The sequence below is a fragment of the Gadus chalcogrammus genome, chromosome 7 (assembly GCF_026213295.1).
Source record: "Gadus chalcogrammus isolate NIFS_2021 chromosome 7, NIFS_Gcha_1.0, whole genome shotgun sequence".
NCBI classification, from domain to species: domain Eukaryota; kingdom Metazoa; phylum Chordata; class Actinopteri; order Gadiformes; family Gadidae; genus Gadus; species Gadus chalcogrammus.
Window position 1 is genome coordinate 3,890,713 of NC_079418.1, and position 22,418 is coordinate 3,913,130.

Here is a 22,418-nt window from a genome sequence, read left to right on the forward strand (position 1 = left end):
CATTCATCAATACTGGTAAATTGAGTTCAATAACATGGTTTCTGACCCAATGTCCATTCTAATGGACAGCGATATTTGAACAAATCCTGTGTAAAAACTAACACTGAAACATATGATATTACACTTCTATTTATACATTCCATCTTTCAATATTGTATCAAAACTATGAAATTTTCTATAAAATATCTATGAATATAACTGTTGAAAATGGTCCTTACTTCGACGTGTGGGGTGAAGCCCTGCCATGCCTCTCTTCCATGTGGTGGATTTTTTTCATACGTCAACAAGCAAAGCTATACTGCCGTTTGATTGGTTGTTAAACATCCACTTATATGGACTTAAGGGTTCAAGTGGTGTTAAACGTTGCAAAAAGTAAAAAAAAAGCCCCCGTCATGTGACGTCCATTGTAATGGATACAGGGTCTGAAGGGGTTCAAAATGTATGTCCACCAAAGAACAAACAAACAAAAACGATTACAAACAGTTACTGATTTACTGATTACTGTTTATTTTTGCTCACAAAATTCTCATTGTTACATTTTCTCAGAATCACTGCCCTCACATCAGACACATTTGTTCCTGGAAATTCAGCAATAACTGTATCTGTAAAATAGAAAAGGACAAATAAAATGGTGTTACAAATCATGCTTTTCCAGAGTTATCACATTAGCAAGAAGGGGGCATACATACATGAGGGCAATCTGAAACATGTTGCTTCTGGCTATGGCCAAGGCAAGGGTAGCGGCATAAAAACAAAATTATAATAAGGAAAAATCCAATACTTAACAACAAGGGCACTCAGCTTTTCCGGATTTAGCTGCTCTTTCGCTGTTCCAGTAAGCCCTGGTTTTCCTGTGAGAGTCGAGGATGCCAAAACATCCCGCCCAAAGATGAGCACAGCTAAGTCCTGTGTGAACAGGGACATTCTTGTTCGGTTTAGTCTTCTGAAACAGGTTTTGCTGACCTGCACCCCCATGTTGCCAAGGGAAATCTGTGCCCAGGCAATAGAGTTAGTCAATTATTAGAAATGGTATTAGGAATACGTTGCTGGAATGCATTTCTTAAAAGACAAAGCCGAACTATTGAATGCCAAATATTAGTTAAGTTGTAATTTCTGCAAGTGGTCTTCAATGAATTAAAGCATAATTTCTGAACAACTGCATGCTGAAATGGAAAAAACAGTTTCTATCAAATACAGTACTTGCAAAATCTGGGTCGAGACTACAGAGACAAAACTGCTAACAGTCAAGTAGTTTACAACAATTTTGGATGAAAATATTCCTGTAATAAAAAGGCAGTTTTTACAAAACGTGTATAAATGCAAAACATACAATTTCTGGAGCTGGACTGGAAGAACCAGAACATGTACTGTCAGTGTCCATGACAGGTGGCATTCTCTTCATGGTCGTAATAAGATCTCTGACACACTTGACTAAGGCTGGTATTTCTGCATTAAGGAAAAAAAAAACACAAGTCACAGATATATGAGAGATAAGTCAAAGTCAAAGTCAAAGTCAGCTTTATTGTCAACACTTCACATGTACAAGACATGTGAGGGAATCGTGAAAACGTTTCCCCCTATCCCGCGGTGAACAAGGCTCCTATCGATACAATTACTGACATAAAAAACAAAAAAAGCAATTCTTCTTTGTATGAATACCTTTCAGAGCATCCATCACTTCCTGTTGCATGCCAACACTGGATCTGGGCTGATCCATCAGGACACTCTCCTCTTCACTTTCCCCTTGCAGAGGTCCTGCATAAATGAAAATGTCAACAATGCTATGCTAGTATGACTCACCTGGAGTGTAGTGTCGTGTTTCTTACATTTTCTTACAAGCGAAGGCGGATTATTGTGAAAATTCCCCCTGGGTTTACATTCCTCTTCCTCACGATAACAGCATTTCAGTCAAATTGTCATTTTCCGTGATATTCCGTGTTAAAAAGTAGATTGCTTTTTTATTGCTCAATTCCACGATTCCGTCCACGATTCTGTGATCGTGGAAACAATAGGGCCCTAATTCTACTTTTATTTCTTGCGTTTTGTAAATAGTTACAGTTGATCCCGAAGCCTGAGGGGGGTCAAATAAGTCCACATTGGTGTCTATGTCTGTATCGTCTTCATTTGTCAAGGGGCTGGAGGTTGTTGGATTTCTTCTCAGCAGCGAGGATTTCAGTTCTCCCATAAAGACTCGATCACTGATAAGTATGAACAGGATTTATTTAAATAATGACATGGGAATATTTTGCATGGTGAATCTTTGGCATGAGCCCCGTCACTGATCCAGGATGACGTGCGGACTCGGCGTATCCTGCCAGGACTAGCAGGGGCGGAGCCTTCCCCTGGACAAGTAGACTGGGGCAGACCTGGTGGTGGTGAGGTGGATGGAGGTGCGTTGAACGAAGACCTGAGCGGCAAAGACATATGTTAGACTACTCTTTATAGAGCAGGTGTAGGCAGGTGATTGGTAGCTGGTGATTGGCGGCCAGCCGCGCGTGATTTGAGTCCTCATGGTCGAACTACCAGCAAGCTTAACATTTCTCCCATAAAGACTCGATCACTGATAAGTATGAACTGGATTTATTTAAATAACGACATGGGAATATTTTGCATGGTGAATCTTTGGCATGCGCCCCGTCACTGATCCAGGATGACGTGCGGACTTGGCGTATCCTGCCAGGACTAGCAGGGGCGGAGCCTTCCCCAAAAGAGAGGACGTAGGCCTACGCCGGAAGTAGGTGATAACTCGGCATGTCCTGCCGGGACTGGCAGGGGCGGAGCCGGCCCCAAAAATAGAATAGCGAAAGGGGGTAATGAGACCATACATACCCGCTGTAGAAGAAGTGGACAAGGATCTATACTGCTTCTGGAAGATAAAAGGCATACCCAATATACGACATATTAAGAGTCAATCATACATACCTGTAGGAGCCATATTCAGTTTAGTATTATTTGTGTGCAATGGTTGTTTTGGTGACCTCTACAGGTCTTGAGTGCCTGTGTGCATATAATAGGAAATGGACAGAATGCCAGGTGTGGCTGATTACACAGAAAAAGTTTTTCTACAATGGCTTGGCCCACATCCTGCTCTCTGTTTGTTTTAAGTATTCTCAGTCAGTTTTCTTCGATTTTTGTACAAAAAAAACCACAAGACCTTTTTTGCAAACCCAACAAACTTCTGGACATTATCGTTTTTGGACTCAAGCATTGTTAGAATCTAGTCTGCAGTCAGTCACCAGTGATGTTAATTGGAACAAGGAAAATCTGAGAAACGTCACTACAAAGGTAGAAAAACTTTTTGCTACTAAAATGGATTAATGGAAAACCTGGACATGGAGAAAGCAGCAACAAAGGAACAATGGATTTCTCTGCAACATGATGAAACAGCATGAGGCCCAGTAGCATCAAGGAGTGGTATGTGAAACAAAGGATTGAAGTGAAGGACTACCCTGCTCATTTAAACTGTGGAATTGGAAAAGGAAGTTGTGCATTGGAAAACATAACAGAAACATGGAAGTAACTTCGGGATTGAAAGCCTGCTATTGGAGTGGAGCCTTTTGAAATGCATGAAGTTGACTGGAACAAACAAAATGGAATGTTAAATGAGTGAGGACCTTGACCCTTTGATTCTTAACCTGATGCTATGTGGGCTGGCAAAGTAAGAGTTACACTGAACATGATTATAAACTGACACAGCAATACTGCCATTATGTACTGTTCCTGTGAAAAGAGAAGAGTGACATATGTGATATGTTAAATATGGCTGAAAAATCTCATCTGAAGTCAGCTGACAAAATGGCTTCTCAACTGGAGGATGATGTCCAAGGGGACCTTGGATCTTTGGAAAAGGCCCCATTAGAAAATGTTTTCAAACTACTTGCAAACAGAAAGTATAAACTGTGCCAAGTTACAAGACGAATGAACATTGTGAAGGAATTGATGAAAGACATTACAAATGAAGAAGAGGTTAATGAAAGTATGACAAAGTATGGACAACTTGTGGAAGAGTTTAACAACACTCATAAAGCATACCAACTTCTATTATCAAAAGAAGAATGCGAATTGGATACTGAGAAGTGGTATATTTTAAAAGTGGGTGATATGACTGCATTCATGGCCTCTGTCACAAAATGGAAAAATACCATCATCCAAGGAGAAATTGATCATGACAATATTGGACTAAATGTTGATAATGTGGCACCTGAGGACAGTATCTCTGCAGTGTTAAGTCGTAGATCAAGTCGCTCAGCCACATCCTCCACATCATCAGCAAGGATCCGAGCTGAAGCTGAAAAGGCAGCTATTCAAACAAGGATTCAAGCACTGAAGCAAAAGCATGCTCTGGAGGAAGAGGAGGAAGAATTAAATGTGCAAAAGGAACAATTACGGAAACGAAGAGAGACACTTGAGTTGCATACAGAATTAGCAGCTACAACAGCAAAGCTCACTGTGTATAAATCTGCAGGGGAACAAATGGACTCAACTCAAATGGATGGTATGAATGCTTATTATGACGACATGGTTGACAGGTATCGACCCAAAGGAATGGACCTTCTTGTGAGCCACACAGTGCAAGAGCCCATTGATGAAATGCCAAGTGTGCGTCCAAAGGAAGGAGTTCAATTCCAACCTCCCATCCTGCTCAGTAGACCTCACGTCTCAACTCAAACAGCTGGTTGGGACTTTAAGATAAGTCCAACACAAAATGTGAGCCCTGTAACCCAAGTACTCTCCTCTCCTAGACAAACCCAAAGTATGCAGACTACAACGCAATCACAGGACGGTGAAAGTAAAGACAACGTATGCAGTATTCTCCAAAGGCAAAATGATATAACGAGTATTCTTGTTAGACAGCAACAACTCTCTTTATTGCCCCAAAAGGACATTGCTATTTTTGATGGGGACGTATTACAGTTCCAGTCTTTTATACTGTCATTCGAACATGCTATTGAGTCTAAAACTGATAACAACAGAGACAGGCTGCATTTCCTCCAACAGTACACTAAAGGTCCGGCACAGGAACTTGTGAGAAGCTGCCAACTTATGAGTGAACAGAGGGGATATCCTAAAGCAAAAGGTCTGCTGCATGAACATTATGGTAATTAGTACAAAGTTGCCAGTGCCTATATTGACAAGGCGCTCTCATGGTCTAACATCAAGTCTGAAGACCCAAAGGCACTGCAAACATTCACTTTATTCCTCAGAAGTTGCTGCAATGTCATGGAAGAAATGAACTTTATGGAAGAACTTAATATCGGCTCAAATATAAAAGCAATAATCATGAAACTTCCGTACAAAATGCGGGAAAGATGGAGAAACATAGTATGCGAGCTACAAGAGAAGCGGTGCAGTAGAGCAACACTAATGGATCTGGTCAAATTCCTGGAGAAGCAAGTGAGAATATCCACTGATCCAGTGTTTGGCAACATTCAAGATCAAACCGTCGACAGAGCTAAAAGCAAAGTAACCCCCCCCCTCAAATTAAAAGCAACAGGTAGTTTTGCAACAAATACTGACACCATTGAACCAAAATTCACATCCAAAATCCCCAACCAGTCACAAGGCCTTTGTCTCTTTTGCAACCGAGGTGGCCACACATTAGAGTCATGCTATGCTCTGAAGAAAAAGCCACATAGAGACAAAATTGACTTCTTAAAGGAAAAAGGAATATGTTTTGGCTGTCTTATGAAAGGACATATGAGTAAAGATTGCAAAAGGCGTCTAATCTGTAATGTTTGTGACAAAACCCACCCTGGACTCCTCCACATTACAAGAGAAGAAAATGGCAAACCAAGAGAGCAGTCGTCAGAGGAAATGGTGAGCTCTCTGCAGGCATGTGGTCATATTGGGGCCGGTAGTGATGAATGTAGACTTTATATTGTGCCAGTCAAAATCAAAAGTAACACCAGTGACAAGACCATAGAGACATATGCCTTCCTTGATAATGGAAGTACTGCCACATTTTGTACCGAAGGCTTAATGGAACAACTCAACATCAATGGCAAGAGGACTCGCATTCTACTTCGAACCATGGGCCAAGATAAGTGTGTTCCATCACATATCATAACAGGACTAGAAGTCTCAGGACTTGAACAAGACAAATTCATCCCCCTGCCAAAAGTATTCACACAGAAAACTATACCGGTGACAAAGAATAACATTCCAAAACAGGAGGACTTGGCAAAATGGCCTCACATGGATAAAGTTCATATTCCAGCTATTGAGGCTGAAGTGGAGCTGCTGATTGGGACCAATGTTCCAAAGGCTATGGAGCCCTGGGAAGTGATCCATAGCTCTAAAGAGGGACCCTATGCTGTGAAAACCATGTTGGGCTGGGTAATTAATGGTCCACTAGGTATCAGCGACAACAGCGACAAGGACAGCTGTCCCACTGCCACTGTGAATAGAATATCTCTCATAGATGTTAATGAAATGTTAATCAATCAATACAATCATGATTTCAAAGAGATATCAGCAGATGACAAGCCAGAGATGTCAATAGAAGATAAACGATTCATGAAAATAGCAAATGAATCAATTGTACTTAAAAATGGCCATTACCAACTAGACTTGCCATTTGGAAAGGAAAACACTGTAATGCCAAATAACAAAGTGATCGCAGAACAGCGTCTGGTGAATCTGAAAAGAAAATTAAAAAAGAATGAACACTTTCAAAGTGAGTACACTGATTTCCTTTCAGACGTAATTGATAATGGATATGCTGAAGTGGAACATCTAAGATCGGATAATGGAACCAATCTGGTTGGAGGGTTAAAGAAAGCTCTTTTAACACTGAATGAACACCAAGTCCAAGATTCCCTGCTACAACATGGAGTGAAGTGGAGTTTCAACCCCCCTGCTGCCTCTCATCACGGTCGAGTGTGGGAGCGACTTATCAGAATAGACTCTTTCAAAAATCAGACCTCTATGCTCGATGTCGCTGGAAGCAGATCCAATACATAGCAGAACTGTTTTGGAAGCGCTGGACGAAAGAGTACCTGCCCTTACTGCAGGAGAGACAAAAGTGGTGTGCAGTAAGAAGGAACTTTCAAGTTGGAGATGTGGTGATGATAGTGGATTCAACAGCGCCCCGCGGCTCTTGGTTGCTTGCCAGGATAAAGGAAACCATTGCTGACTCAAAGGGTCTTGTTCGCTCTGTCAAACTACAGACGAGGACAAGTGTTCTTGAGCGGCCTATAACCAAGATCTGCCTGCTGTTGGAGACAGAAGATTGAAATGAACTTGAAATAATTTATTATTTTTGATGTATTTCGGCGCATATAGTAGCTCCTTCTTATTTAGATTGATATAATTGTAATTGTTACACACCTATACAATTAGGGGCCGGTGTGTAGGAGCCATATTCAGTTTAGTATTATTTGTGTGCAATGGTTGTTTTGGTGACCTCTACAGGTCTTGAGTGCCTGTGTGCATATAATAGGAAATGGACAGAATGCCAGGTGTGGCTGATTACACAGCAAAAGTTTTTCTACAATGGCTTGGCCCACATCCTGCTCTCTGTTTGTTTTAAGTATTCTCAGTCAGTTTTCTTCGATTTTTGTACAAAATAAACCACAAGACCTTTTTTGCAAACCCAACAAACTTCTGGACATTATCGTTTTTGGACTCAAGCATTGTTAGAATCTAGTCTGCAGTCAGTCACCAGTGATGTTAATTGGAACAAGGAAAATCTGAGAAACGTCACTACAATACCGTAAAACGATAAGCTTAAAACCGTCAGCGAGATCGATGAATCACGTAAAAGCAGTTGACTTAAAATACCTCAGCGAGATCAATAAATATTTAGAGCACTCTGCAGCTGTTACGCAACAAGCCACGAGTGCTTTCGTGCTGTACCAACTGCCGTGGTCGATTCACTCTCCGGGGTCGCTGCGTGACCTGAGTGCTTTCGCGTTGAACCACCGATGTGATCAACGAACTCACGAGTGCCCTTGATGTGCCACCGACGTGGTCACGCACTCACCGGTGTTGCTGCAGCAAATATTGTGAACTTCCATGTTGAACACCGACGTGGTCAACGAACTCACGAGTGCCCTTGCTGTGCCACCGACGTGGTCACGCACTCACCGGTGTTGCTGCAGCAAATATTGTGTACTTCCGTGTTGAACACCGACGTGTTCAATGAACTCTGAGTGCCCTGCACTCGAGTGTTTGATATTATGCCACCGACGTGGTAATTAAATTGGCATGTGCCTGAGTTGTGCCTACCGACGTGGTCAACGCACTACCAGGGTTGCTGCAGCGAACGTGGAGTTCTGTGTTGTACCGCACCGACGTGCGCAACAAACTCACGAGTGCTTGAGTTGTTCCCACCGACGTGGGCAACGCACTCACCGGGGTTGCTGCAACGAACGTAGAGTTCTGTGTTGTACCTCACCGACGTGCGCAACGAACTCACCAGTGCTTGAGTTGTTCCCACCGACGTGAGCAACGCACTCACCGGGGTTACTGCAGTCAAACCATGAATATTAGATAATGTGCCACCGACGTGGTCATACTCACGAGTGCCCGAGTTGTTACCACCGACGTGGCCAACGCACTCACCGGGGTTGCCGCTGCAACCTTGAGTTTTATTTTTCCTATGTACGCCACTGACGTGACAGCAAACTCAAGAGTGTTTTCTAGATGATCCACCGACGTGGTCACACTCGCCGGGGTTGCTGCAGGTTAACCTGAGTTATGAAACCGAATTTTGCTTTATGAATTTAGTACCTGATAACCACCACCACCACCAGTAGTTGCAAATAGTGTTGCTTTTAGCAACGAAAATAGTGAGAAAAATGAAACGGGACGCAACGTGCATGCTGGGCATGTGACAATAACTGTAATTAAATACATAGTGCAATATATTTCGATAACACTAGAAAGAATATAGACGTAACTAAAACGAATAGACTAAAATGACAGCTTGACACTAAGACTAGACTAACCCTGGAATGGAAACAGGCCGCCAGAAACAGCTACAGTTGAAAACGTGTTAAACCTTCTTGACCGACGTTAGAGAGCATCGTGTGCGCTTGATGGAAGAACCTTGAATTCGACCGGATGTAGGATTCGTAGGCTGTGGAAGACCACCTTCCCAGCCGTTTGATAGACGCGTCCGGCAACCCTTGTTCAGCGGCTGTAGTTGCCGCTCCAATCCGGAAGGAGTGGCCAGTGTAGAGGGGAGATGGTAGGCCGCACCCTTCTACCACCTTTGCGAGATGGACTCTGAACCACTCTTTAGTCATTGGCCGGCCGCAAAATAAACAGAGGTGATTCGGGAGGCATGCGTTGCCGGAGCTTGAGGTAAAGGAGCATGGAAGCGTAAGGGCAGAGAGAGTTGTTGATTCTTGAGATGATAATAGTAGCACCTGCCCCTAGGCTATCGCTTTTGGACCGTTTTAAGAAGATGGAAAAATGCCTTCCAGAGAAGGTGACATCAGCAAAAGCCAGGCCCCGTGTAGGGGAAAAAGTCTGAATAGGAGACGTATATTCCCCTGGACGCATAAACCCGTAGAATGCTGTGAGAAACACTGTCTCAAGTAATGTGTTAAATAAGGATGGAATTTCCCAGCTCTAAGAGCGCACACTAATCTGTTCAATATATCGAGTGTGATAGGAGAGCGTTTGTCTGGTACTTTTGGCACCGATTTATACATGCCCTTCAATAAGAGACGGATTGCGGGAGCCGAAAATAGACTAGGAGAGCCAGGATCTTGGCATCTAGCATAAAATTGAATACCAGCTATATTCCCCCGAATCGTAGACAATTTATGTCTATGAGATTCGAAGCAGTGCACGATAAAAGCGCAGACGATAGGTACCGACACTGGAAGAACTGAAACGTGCATGGAAATGCTAAATAAATTAAACAGGGACCACGCGTAGCTATAAGCTTTGAGGGTAGATGGCGCTAGAGCTTTTGCCATAAAAACACTCGCGGAGTCTAGCAGCGAATTTAGCCTATTGCCTAATCCAGCCGGAGTTCGTGGAAGGGTGGGCTGATTATTGGGTCCGTATTCGCTGCGGGATATAGACGTCTGAATTCCTGGAAACGGAAACGAGAGAGAGAATCAGCAAGACTATTATGGTGACCAGGTATATGCTCAGCATTAATGATGAAATTGAGAGTGACGGACTGCCATGTGAGACGTCTGAGCATGGACATGATAGTGGGGCATGCAGATCGCTTTTTATTAATGATAGCCACCACTGCTTCGTTATCGCAAAACATGGTGATACGTTTACGCCGCCATGCTTGGCCCCACAGAACGCTAGCTGCCACAATAGGGTAGAGCTTGAACAACGCAGACGACTCTGACCCGAGGGCGAATGTGCGGAATTCGACCGGCCATCTCCCAGCGAACCATTGCCCTTGGAAGAAACCCCCAAACCCGACCGAGGGGGCCGCATCGGTGAATAGTTCGAGAGAATCAGATGATTCAGGCGTGTCGTTATAGAAGAAGGAAATTCCGTTCCAGTTAGCGATGAGGAACGACCAGAATTTGAGATCGGACCTGCAGCCTTCGTTGAGGTGTATCACGTCGTTCAGTTTTGGGGTCGAATGTGCCAGATCTAGGAGGCGAGAGATGAACGAGCGCCCTTGTGGTATAATACGCATAGCGAAATTGAGGTGGCCTAGGAGTGAGAGCATTTCACGTTTAGTGACTCCAGCAGACGTTATAAACGCATCGAGAAACGATCTGATCCTCTGTAGTTTCTCGTCCGGGAGGGATGCTTGCATCCTATCCGAGTCTAAGCGAATCCCTAGAAATTCGATTGCGGTAACTGGCCCCTCTGTTTTCTCTTCAGTTAAGGGAACTCCGATCTCGCTGAACACTCTCTTTAGAGTATCCAGGACGCTGGTTTGGTTGGATGGAAAGTCAATAAGCAAAAAATCGTCCAGCAGATGTAGAACGAATGGCAACCTACATATGTTTAGCATAATCCAGCATAGAGCCTCAGATACTAAATTGAAGAGGTGGGGGCTGCTCCTACACCCGAATGTTAGTCTAACTGCGAAATAGAATTTAGACTGCCATTTCACACCGAACAACGGCCAATCGGACCGATGAATGGGCATTATTTTAAAAGCATCTGTAATGTCGGCTTTAGCGAGCCAGGCTCCCTGGCCTGCGATTTTTATCAACGCGATGGCGTGGTCGATAGTGGCATAGTACAACGAGAATGGTTCTGGTGGGATACATTCGTTAACGCTAGCGATAGAGTCAGAGTGAGGAGAAGACATGTCAAAAATAAGACGTTTTTTCCCTGAATATCTCCGGGTAGCGACGCCGAGAGAATTTATTCTAAAGAAAGAAAAGGGGGGAGAACTAAATGGGCCGATAACATAATTTTTGAGAAGCTCTTTAGCCAGAAGAGCAGACACTATTTCTGGTTCTGCCAGAGCTGACTGGAGATTTTGCCACATATTTAGTGGACAATGGAGAAAGGACTCCCACCCGGAACCCTTGTGAAAGGCCCGTGATGAGATGGTCTACGAAACCGGAGTCGGGGTGCGATGAGAGGAATGATGAAAGAGAAGCAATGTTAATTTGGGTAGATGGGTGAGATTTTAAAATCTCTTGGAGGGATGGCCCCTCCCTTGAATTGCCGGCCTTTGGCGGCGGGGGCAGGTGGATTTCGGGTGCGGGTCCCTGCAAAAGCTGCAGATGTGGGAGAATTTACATTGATGGTAAGAACAGGCAGATTCATTAAAATTATTACAGATGGGCCTCCCATTGAAAGAAACGATAGCCCGTCCGAGACGATCGCACGGTTGTCTTACGTTAATGTCACTATGGACGAGTGGCGTTTTAGAGGCATAGACGGGGGCAGTAGTAGCGGTCTTGGGACATAGCACCGTTGTGTGCCCGTGGGAACTGCAGATTGCACAGGAAATTGACTGATGGCCACCGAAGTGGTGGAGCAGAAGCTCGGTGTCCGTAGTGGACCAATCAATCCTCACGTTAAGCATGGCGATCCATTGGGCCGACTTGGCAGAAAATGCTTTATGATATTCATAGAATAACGTTCCGCCGTAGCGTTGGTTGAGGTCGGCGATAATAGCGAGGTAAGCGTCAAGTTCTGCCCTCCTATCCGGATAAACTTGGCACATAATGTCTCTGTAAATCCCGAATGTAATGACGAACTCACCAAAAGAGAGATTGCGCGTAATTCTAGGATCTGACGTTTTCAAAAGAACGGACAAGTCACCGCAATCAACCCATTGACGCTCTATGGCGGGGGAGGGTAACAGTAAGGCCGAGAGATTAACGTCTCTGCCCTGGAGTATATTATTTTTTGTGGTCTGAGAGACCGTAGCCGCGGCGGGCGTAATAAAGCTCCTACCCTGGAGCTGGACTGGTAGAGCAGTAGCGAGAGAATACGCGAAAGGGGCTACCGTGGGGGCTGCAGTAGCCGTGGTACCCGAGCACGTGCCAGGTGCATAGCCTGTGGAGGTGGAGGGAGCCGAGCCGGATGGTTGCTGGAAAGAAAAAGGCGCTGTGGCGATGAACGACGGCGGGTTGTGGGCCTGGACCCGTCCGGGAATGCGGCCTGGTGTTTCGACAGCATCCATCCTGGCGCCGAGGCTTTGCACCGACTCGGCGAGGGTGTGTAGAACCTGGCGAAGGTCCGCGTCGGGGACTTGTTGGGGGTGGTGATGAGGATCCCGTGGACCGAAATTACCGGCTTTCCGCGCTCGCTTGCCCGGGCCGGAGGTAGTAGGCCAACCAGCGCGCTTTTTGCCGGGTTTTGTAGTCGTCGCAGCAGCGGAGCCAGCGGCGGCGGCATCCGGAGTGAACGTTGGAGAGAGTGGAGCGTGGAGATATTCCCCCAGCGCTGTGTCGGCAAGCTGCAGGGCATCCGCCCGAGACAAGCCGACTTCCACTGGGACGCCTTCTTGGGTCAGGAGTTCCAGCAGTTTTTTGGTTGGCCAAGACGCCCAAGAAGCCGATCTTAATTGGATTCACGAACTCCTACGCGATACGGCAGGAGATGGAGGAAAAGCGTCCCCATCGGAATCCGACATTACGGCCTCTGGGTATATATTAAACTACATGGTACTGGGCGACGAGATTTAGCGAAGCGAAAATCGAAAGCACAGTAAAGCAGCTCATGCGTTGAACGAAGACCTGAGCTGCAAAGACATATGTTCAGGGACGCAGGAAGTGGGGTGCTCTGGGTGCTGCCGCACCCCCTCTAGTGGACAACAGACGCAACTACAACACTTGAACTCAGGCAATGCCGCGTTTTTTTTTTTTTTCGTCATCCGATTACATACAGCACCCCCCACTTCATATGACTTCCTGCGTCCCTGCATATGTTAGACTACTCTTTATAGAGCAGGTGTAGGCAGGTGATTGGTAGCTGGTGATTGGCGGCCAGCCGCGCGTGATTTGAATCCTCATGGTAGAACTACCAGCAAGCTTAACATTTGGGAAAGGGCTCTGTCTCTTGCAGCCTTTGTCATCTTCGGCTTCTTAAACAAAGGGCAGAAAAAATAAAATGTTAAACTGCAAAGGCAAGAGAGGGGAAAGTATCCATCTTTGTAGATGTTTGTAGAATCTATCACCTACTGTACAGTTTATTAAGGTATTGTCAGACCATATTTCACCAGAGGAACAGTACTCACTACTCACAATTTTATCTTTTCATATCATACTATTTTTCACGTGTTGTAGTAGTTTTTGTACTTACTAAACAGTCAGTATTTGAAAAACTAAAACAGCTGGAGTGCCACCATCCACTTCTGCAACTGCACTGCTGTCAAACCTACAGCCACTTATAATGAAAAATATGTCTTATCATCCCACAATATTCCCTTATTCCCGTAAATACTTACATTTGTTTGAAGAACTTGTGATGGGTCAATCTGTGTTTCATCTTCATCTGAAGTGAGACTGGAAGTTGCAGTAATTCTTTTTTTCTGTACCGAAAGGAAAGAATGTATTACATGACAACAAAATATGAACCAACCATAGATGCTTTCTGGTGAAGAGATTTTTTTAGAAAAACATTTCAACTAAAAAACATCATAGTATTACAGTGTCATCAATTCATTAACGATTTCATGTGTTACAATTAAAAATTATTCAGTGGGTGACATTCACTTCATATAATTTTTCATAAACAAGATGAGAACAAGATATTAAAAGCATAACCAACCTACAAATAGGGAATCAAGACTTTGGTAAGTATGACACGAAATGGAGCAGCATTTTGAACCTACAGGTGTTCTAATTTGATGTGAAATGCAAAGAGAGGAGGGAGGGCAAAAGGAAAAAACAATCGCTGCGGTAAGTGCTAGTGCAGCAACAGGTCATTAATAAACATGTAGTGACAAGTGATGAAGCTGCAAACTGTCTTGTCACTGCAACCACTGCTTTGTACATTTAAACACAGCAGTTAGCTTCATTACTGCTCAGTATATCAAAATCTATGTGCGTTAGCAACATATTGTGACTTTTACTAAATAATTGATATATTATATTTTCATGTTATCAGGATGATGAGGATGTTTTTGCAGTAGTATCGACCAGTGTTGCCAACTTAGTGACTTTGTCGCTAGATTTAGCTACTTTTCAGAACCCTTCAGCGATTTTTTTTTTAAAGCGACTCGCGTCATATCTAGCGACTTTTTGGACAGAACTTTTCTTGAAGGGAGTCGCCAGTATTTCTCAGTGAATGAGTGTTAATGTAGCTCTCTGGGTGGACTGTTCAGTGGGTGGGACAGAGCAGCAGCAACACATTCAGTGGACCAATCAGCAGCCACACAGACGTGGATGAACTGTGAATGTGCATGCCTAAAGACAAATCACTGATCCCCATCGTTTTTATTCTAAATGATTGAACTTTACTATTTGAGTTTGATTTTGTTTTGTCAAAATAGACAGAGTTAACAATAGTGAATTTATCCCAGTGCATGATCATCTCTCTGTTCATGATACTTCAGTTACAGTCGATGCAACAGCCTGTATAAACAGTTTTTTAATATTAGAGGCAGAATTGGATGCACATTGAGGAGCCTCTTGAAATAAACGCTGGTCAGTCAGTTTAGTTTAACTTAATTTAAAATATGTTTTTTATTTTGTATATATGTAATAAAGTCATGCCATCATATACATGCAAATTAGCACGTGACGTTATCTATTGAGATCCAGGACTTTTCCTGCAGGATTTAGCTACTTCCCACTGAAAATAGTTGGCAACATTGCTATCGGCTTTGTTATAGACAAATTTGAATGCCGTCAGAACTATCTATAAAATTAGTGGTATTGCAGCATTAATTAAAGTGTGTTTTCTAAAGAAACTACCAACACAAGCAACAAAAATAACCTTTGGTTTGCTTCCATCCTGTGTTGTGGTACAAGGTGTGGTCCTTCTCCTTGCAACTGCCATGTGCCAGATGTCCTCATCCTTGAGGAAGGCTTCTTTTTTCCCCATCAACTCCTTGTAGTTGTCTGTAACCACAACCATACATCAAACAAACTATCAAAACCATGTTTTTACCCTCTTTTGCTCAATATTTTAGATATTTTGTACGTCTCGTGAAATGCACCACAGTCAATCTAATATTGTACACAACAAGTTACTCTGTCTTTTTATAAACATAGTTACACAAAAATTAAATTACACAAGGTCAACATTAACAATCATTAGCATGAGCCACTGGCAAATTCTTTATCAAATCATCACTAACCGTGGTGGCTGGGGGAGCGTGTCTATGTTCCCCGGGTGCTATGTTCCCAGAGTCCTATGTTCCCCGGGTCCTATGTTCCCCTCTTTGTATGAGACTGGGGAACATAGGACCCTTTTTTAAAAAAGGGTCCTATGTTCCCCGCTTTTCCCAAAAAGGGTCCTATGCTCCCCGGCATGTATGGCTACAGGGGAACATAGGACCCTTTTTGGGAAAAACGGGGAACATAGGACTTTTTTTTTTTTTTTTTAAAGGGTTATATGTTCCCCGAGCGGGGAACATAGAACCCGGGGAACTTAGGACCCGGGGAACATAGGGATATCCCCGTGGCCGGCAAGTGCTAACATAAGAAATGTGTAAATTTTTTTGCTTGTTATTTTCTTTACAGTGGGCAATTGTGCTAAACATTCTCCACACAGCACGCTCACAAATGTTCACACAAAATCTCATCTGAAGTTGCACTAAATTAGCACCATTTACACTAGCATTAGCTGCCGCCTGCCGCTAACAGCTAGCTAGCTAGTTAGCTAATGCAGCTTGTGAATGATAAGTTTGCCTATTATCTTAGTCATTAGTAGAAATGGAATATCTATTCAAAAGATATTTCACACCATGCACGAGCAATACAAACCTCTGAGTAAGAGCAGTTTTGCGGCCACATTGTTTGTAGGTGCTTTCCTGGTGCCCCAGCACACTCGTATCCATCAGTCTTCACTGTAGAGGTCCAGCCGTTTTAATACCTGAACGAGCTTCTGTCTGTACTGAGGTGCCACAATGTCAGTACTTTCGACGTGAATTGTGTTGTCCTTAAAATAAAACATCCCGAACTTGAACTGCGCCATTGTAACTCAACTGCGACAACGGTTCCCTCACATCTACATTCAAGCAGGTTGCATTCGGGGGTAACCAATCAGCGGCAGCATAGCGCCACGAATACGTGCGCACGCATGCGCACGTATCAATAATAAGGTAAAGTGCGGCAAAGTGCAGAGGGCGCGCGCAGTGTCCTGGATAAAACGTCATCGCCATGGATGTATTTTACCGGGCTTAGAGAAAAACTGTAAAACCACCCGCAGACATGGCACCCAAAAGACATTACAAAGAATATCTGCTGAATGAGTCGAGCCAACCTTCAAAGGCAACCAAATACAGACGGCTAGCAAACGAGAAAGAGGTATTTGACCTTTCACATTTACTTTATTATCAACAACAGCAGTGATTATAGAATAAGTCTTAATTTTAAACGCAAGGACCTTCTTGTTCATTGCAGAATACTTTAAACTGCAGAGGGAATTACAAGAAATAAGAAACTCAAACTTACAAGAAACTCAGGGCATCCTGTACAACTAACAATAGAGAGGTCGTGAAAGAGGTAGACCATTTTTTTCGTTCGCAATAATATGAATTGCAGATAGTGTTACATGCAAGTTGACATTGCAACTGCACTCCCCAGATTCCACTTTCAAATAACGGTGAACGAACATATTCTCTTGAGGAATATCCAGGAGACAATCCCACAACTAACAAACAGGTAAAATTACTATGTATGATGATTACTATGTTTTATGCTTCCATTCTGAAATAAAATTAAGGGGTTCACAAAATACATATTACTTTCCTCTAAAGCATTTATTTATCCATAATTGTATTTGTAATGTTTATCATACCCTAAATGTTTACAGTATGATAGTTAAAGGTTGAGGTTGTTGGCAGAGAGCCTCCACTCTTCCTCAAACAAGCTAAAAGTAATTTATTATGCTGTTAATGAAGGTAAAAATGAAATATCCTGCATAGTTCTCCTCCTCTGCTGTCCTCTGATCAGAACGGAGTGCCTAGAAACGACCCGTTTTGCCTAGCAAAGGTCTGGCATTCTGTGGTTGTTCTGGTAATTCTACATTGTAAACCTTTAAATAAATCTATGTGCTTTCTCATGATCAGAATGTTCCCGATGAGGGCCTTGTTGCAGAAGGACCAAGCGGTCAGTCATCTTAAGAATGTTTGAGAGGAAAGCATCTTGTCAGTCCAATAAGAGAGCACCTGCTTCAGGACAGACCCAACAGAGATTCATCAGAGGTATTAAAATACCAGCAATTGAAATTGCTGAAATTAATTGCTATGTTATACTATATATAGTTTCTGTATAATTGTCATTTAAATTAAATTAAACGTGATGAAAATAATGATTGTAGTAGACCCTACACCTACAGGGTATTTCCTTAAAATGAGACACAAACATGTATTATTGTCATTAATACTTCACTTGAGAATTTCCATGTATTATATCTTCATTATATGCAGCCTGCCGGAGAGGGAGTCTCCAGAAAGACCCACCCAGTGCTAGAATTGCCACCCTCCACCTACTCACACTGCACTTTTCAATTTTGTGGGGATCAACAAGATATGTAAATCGGACCAGAAGCACAGGTACTATAGATACAAGTTACTAGTTTCATTTTTATGCTAAAAACAACCCCTCTAATCAATACAGAAAATGTGAATAGAGTAGTTTTTATTTTTTAAACCGACGTCTTAAAGGTGTACAGAAAAGAAAATTGAATTTGACCCCACTCTGGGTCATGAAATTATATGAATAACTCATCTTTCAGACGATGTAGGCCAAACTTTGTGCAAAATTATATTTTTATTATAGGCTACCGATAATAAACATGTATTGAAAGTGAACACCAGCAAGGTCTCATTTGGTCACAGAATTATAACTACATATAACTATTTCAATGTATGATTGCATTATTCATTCATGTTAATGTTAATTTACATTGTAATTCAAGCAAATTAGTAGTTCCACATGAGGCTAACAAAGTTTCTAACAGGTGGCTGACTTATAGCCTACATTGGCACTTGATGGCTGTGACATATACCTTCCCTTAATTAATACAGTTCTTCAGTATGTGAAGCTGTAGTCACCATTTTCCTGGATATTATCCATCTGTTCGATCTTCACTGCACATATAATGCAAATGTGGCTTAATTTGCTTAATCAGACATGCAAACGGCGCGCTTTTTTATCATACATTTTGGGGACCTGTGTGGTTCGTGCAGATCCGAAGAAATTTTTTTTGGGGGGGGGGGGGGGGTGCGTCGATCAGTGCGCGCGTGCAGGTGTCAATATTCCGTAATCTGACTGACTGAGACCTGCCTTCGAAGTAAAGAAAAGTGATTCCGGAAATGATTTTGTTAGGGGACCAATCACAGCCCTTGCCGTCGCGTCGAAATATTGGATGCGCATGCACACGGTAGAGCTTAGATCGGGCTCAGAAAATCAAGCCCGACCCCGAGCCCGTGCACGTTCTGTCCGAGCCCGGCCCGGCCCGACCCGACACATTAACTGTAATTATGAGCCCTAGCCCGATTTCAACCCGACATTTATTTTAACACATATGTAACTTTGTACACATTTGTTACTAGGCCTACTCAGCTAAATGTATATGTAAGGGATAATGTATGGAACGCCGGTCATTATCGGGAAAATAAGCCCCGACAGGGCGAACAGTACACCGACGCGCAGCGAAGGCGTCTTGCTTCGCCCTGACGGGTCTTATTTTCGAAAATGACTGGCGACGTTCTATACATGATCCCGCTTATAACACGGCTACTTGCCAAAACTAAAAAAATAACTTTACATGGTGCGCCTTTTTACAATTTATTCGTTGCCAGCATTCATTCATCATTTGGGTGCCTTGAAAGGCGCCTCTAAATTAAATGTATTATTATTATTATTCCTAGTGTTGATCAGCAGAGCAATAATAAATTGTCCGCAAAGACGGTGTCGTCGCTTAGCAACAGAAGACACTGGGGTTAACAAGTCACCGGACTAGCTACCAAAGTGAACGGAGCGTTCCACGGCATTGAGAAGACCTGTGTAATAAAGGCCTATAATATTTCTGTTTATGGCATAGATTTCTCCTCAGATTAGGCCAATAAACCAATGATAAAAATAAAAATAAAAACGCTCGATCAAGGGCCCGGCCTGACCCGGCCCGAGGATAGTGGTGGGAAATATCGGAGAAGGATGCACTTATTGTGCAGCAGGACGCAGGGTGCAAGTGCAGTTGGAAGTGGTCATGGCTAAAATTAGAAGCCACAACTGAGGTGAATACAGTGAAGCATAACTTTCCACTGTCTGACTTTTTCAAAAAAATTGAGAAAAAAGGATGTGCTAAATCCACACACTGCATTAAAGAAATGAATTATGCCAGCAGGGGTGTACATGCCCTGTATGCACACTGTAAGGCAGACATTCATCGTAGGAAAGTGACAACAACAATAACTACACAAAGTGTTGCACAGCTTCTCCGAAACCCCCTAAGCAGCAGATAAGATCAGGGACAGTGCCAGGCCTATACTGCCAGTACCTGTACCTGTGATCGCATATCCAATGCAGAGGTGTGTGTGTGTGAAAATAAATTAGAATTAATAACTTAGTTTAAAAAGGCACTTTAACTGAGTAACTAATATATTTTTTATCTTTCTAGGCATATAGCATATAGCATAGGCCTTCTCATGATAATAGGATATCATGCCGTCATATTTTTTCCGACTTCGGGTAGCTCTCTTTTTTTGCCATACATGTGTTTGCATCCCTGTTAATGTGACTTAAATCTGATGTTTTATTCCGCCAATACAACAATTTTGTTTTTTATTAAGCATTATTATGCAGTTTTGGCTTAATGTTTGAACTCATTGTCTTGATAGAAACAGATGCCCTGTCTTACATCCACCCAAGGATTAGTGCTTTTCAGTATTCTTGTTTCTGATTTGTTAATAGAGTTCATTTGTTTTCTAGGTTTGGGCAAGGAGCTACACATTTTGTATATTGACTGAATATAGGCACTACATTCATCCTTTCCCCTGAAATCACATCAGTTTTATATGAAGCTAGTGTGTATTCCATTTGCATAACTCTCTGCTAACAACCCCAGAAGGCAACTTGGTAAATTTTCTGAATGTAAAAACTACCAGATGACTTGTAGTAGTTACCACTTATCTTTTGGAGCACTAGTATTGTTTTATATGTCAAAACTATAAAATAAATTAAAATGAAAATATTTATGCTTCCATTTATATTTTGCCAGGACATGTTAGAGAGGCAACCAGGATGCAATGTGCCTGCTACTCCACCTGATCAGCAAGAGACACCAAACCAACAGGTTATTAACATGTATTATACAGTATGTTTTCTCTGTAAATCTGTAAGCAATCTCTTTTAATGCAGATGAGTGTAACAGTTTTCTATCTTTTCTTTTTTTATGTCTTCACAGGCAGAGACATTTTTGTTGGATGGAGATGATCCAGCGTATCCTGGAGCTCCACTGACAAAGGGACAAAGTTTAATCTTACTGATGTCTTATGTACTAAGGCACAATGTGACAGGTGTGGCACATCTACTGAAGATTATCAATGAACATTTCCCTGGAATGGTACCAGTAACCACATACCTTTTTCACAAAGCTTATGGACAATATGGAAATTATGTCCCCCATTTTTACTGTCCAGCATGTGAAAACTACTTAGGGGTAAATAATACCAGTGAACTAATGTGTGGTGCTTGTAATGCAGTAACTGATTCAGAGAGCTGTCTCAAAAGTGGGTGTTTCTTTCTAGTGCTTAGTTTGGCTTCACAAATCAAAACATTGCTTGAACAAAACCAAGGTTTAAAAAAAGACTGGCAATGTGCAGATGTCATTTCAGATATACAGTGTGGAGAAGAGTACCAGAAACTCAAAGAATCAGGTGAATTAGGTGAGGATGACATAACCTTAATTTGGAACTGTGATGGAATTCCAGTTTTCAGGAGTTCAAAGTATCAAATCAGTGCCAGGTTATAGAACTCGAACCTAAAGAACGCAAGGCAAATATCTGTCTTCCTTGTCTCTGGTTTGGCGAGAAGAAGCCAAACTTCTTAACATTTTTGAAGCCATTTGTTAATGAACTGCAAATTTTAGAACAAAATGGCATTAAATGGAAGGACTCAGCAAATGTACAACATGTCTCCAAAGTGTATGCTCTGATATGCAGTTCAGATTCAGTTGCTCGCCCACTTCTAAGAAACACCAAACAGTTTAATGGCTTTTATGGATGTGATTTTTGTTACCATGTTGGTGGTGGTCCTTACACAAACAAAGGCCCAAAACCACATCTTAGAACTGAAGCTAAGCATTTTGATCACGCAATGGCTGCAACACCAGACAGTCCTGTAATGGGAGTAAAAGGACCTTCACCATTAATGAAACTTTCAAAGTTTCAAATGATAAATGGATTTGTTCCAGAGTATCAGCATTGTGTCTGCCTTGGTGTGACAAGACAATTAGCAAAACTGTGGTTTGACTCAAGAAATCATAAAAAAGAGTGGAGGAGCAAAATCAGACCGCATTGACAAAGAGCTCATTCCAATTCAACCCCCTGTTGAGATAACAAGAGTACCACGATCTGTGGCAGACAGAAAATATTGGAAAGCGTCAGAGTGGAGGTCATTCCTGTTATTCTATGCCCTGCCTTTACTGAATGAGGTCTTACTAAAGAAGTTCTGGAACCACCTTTTTCTGTTTGTGTTCGCAATGCACATTCTTTTGGGAGAAAAGGTGAAACGCTGTGATATTGAAGTAGCTGAAAGAGCTCTCAAGAAGTTCTCACTGCAGTTTGAGAAGTTATATGGTGCCTCAAATATGACATTTAATGTCCATCTTCTGACACACCT

The 22,418-nt window shown here is 42.6% G+C and overlaps 1 long non-coding RNA gene across 1 annotated transcript; it reads right to left on the minus strand.

Annotated features, from left to right (window-relative positions):
- Positions 1-321: 321 nt before the first annotated feature.
- LOC130386373 (uncharacterized) lies at positions 322-2,389 on the minus strand. Its single transcript, XR_008896117.1, has 3 exons — positions 1,660-2,389; positions 787-1,446; positions 322-602 (listed from the first exon to the last, which is right to left on the minus strand). It is a non-coding gene; the product is annotated as an uncharacterized LOC130386373 (long non-coding RNA).
- Positions 2,390-22,418: the final 20,029 nt, after the last annotated feature.